This window comes from Belonocnema kinseyi, chromosome 8 (genome assembly GCF_010883055.1).
Source record: "Belonocnema kinseyi isolate 2016_QV_RU_SX_M_011 chromosome 8, B_treatae_v1, whole genome shotgun sequence".
Lineage (NCBI taxonomy): Eukaryota > Metazoa > Arthropoda > Insecta > Hymenoptera > Cynipidae > Belonocnema > Belonocnema kinseyi.
In genome coordinates this window covers 23,088,443-23,089,568 of record NC_046664.1, presented here as the reverse complement: position 1 = coordinate 23,089,568, position 1,126 = coordinate 23,088,443, and the positions used below count along the sequence as shown (strand labels likewise).

Below are 1,126 nucleotides of genomic sequence, written 5' to 3'. Positions count from 1 at the left end.
AGCTCCAAGGAGATTATGTTGAAAAATAAAAAAAAATTTACCCAAAAAAAATTGTTTTTATACTTCATTCTAAGGACTTATTGAACTACCCTCGTACTTTAGTATAAATTTCATCTTTTTTAAAATTAAAATTGTATCTCGTTGAAAATTCAACTATTTGATTGAATATTAATTTTTTTCTCGAATCTTTATAATTTTTGGTTAAAAATTTAAACTATTTTATACAAATTTCATTTCTTTTTACAAGTATTTAATCTTTTTTATTTCAAGATTCAACTTTTTTTATCGGAAATTAATCTTTTTGAAACGAATTCAACTTTTTTTTTTTTAATTTAAAATAAAAATATTTCTGGCTTAAAATAACTATTAAAGTTTTCGTTGATAATTAATCTTTTTTGATTGGAAATTCAACTAGTTGGTTCAAAGATGAACGTTTTTTGTTGAAATTTTGATTTGGCATATCTGCTATGTTTAAAAATCTTGTCGAATTTTCTCCAGAATCTCAGAAAAGTTATACGTATGTAATTTTAAAAACAAATAAAGAAATAAATCTGAAAATGAAATAGTTATTCGAAATTTGTATTTGGTATTAAAAATGGATTTTCAATGTGGTTGCATTTTTTAAAGTTAGTAATAATTCCCCATTTCAAATTGCTCGTTCTTTTTTTCTTTATTCTCAGCTGATAAAAAATGTGAAGAAACACGATGCTGTTCTTCTGAGATTGCCGGCCATTGAGAAAGCAGTTTCGAGGGTGCTACTGGACATAAAAGTGGGTCGACGGTGCGTAAGCTAAATCATATTTTAGACTGACCGTAAGGTTCAGGATCCTCTATATGTGCAGGAAATTCATGCCTAAAGTTATGGTCGGCCAGTATGAAGAACAGCTTCGACAACTGATTACGACGCTCTCGGATTATCGAGGAAGAACAAGCTACCCGAAAGTTTGGCCTTCGGATTTGTCCACTTTTGAAATCGTTATCGAGACGTAAGTGCAAGACTCACCACTCTATGGACACTATTTGACCCCTTTTTTTCACCACTATGTGACACTATATGATCCTTTTTTTTTTTAACCGATGACACCATTTCCAAATGAAAAAGAATTATTAAAAAAAAAAATACGTG

General features: G+C 29.1%; 1 protein-coding gene across 1 annotated transcript in view; it reads right to left on the bottom strand.

Annotated features, from left to right (window-relative positions):
* The window catches only part of LOC117178405 (T-cell activation inhibitor, mitochondrial-like), a 41,995-nt gene that overhangs the window by 16,642 nt on the left and 24,227 nt on the right, over positions 1 to 1,126 (bottom strand). The window lies entirely within an intron of this gene.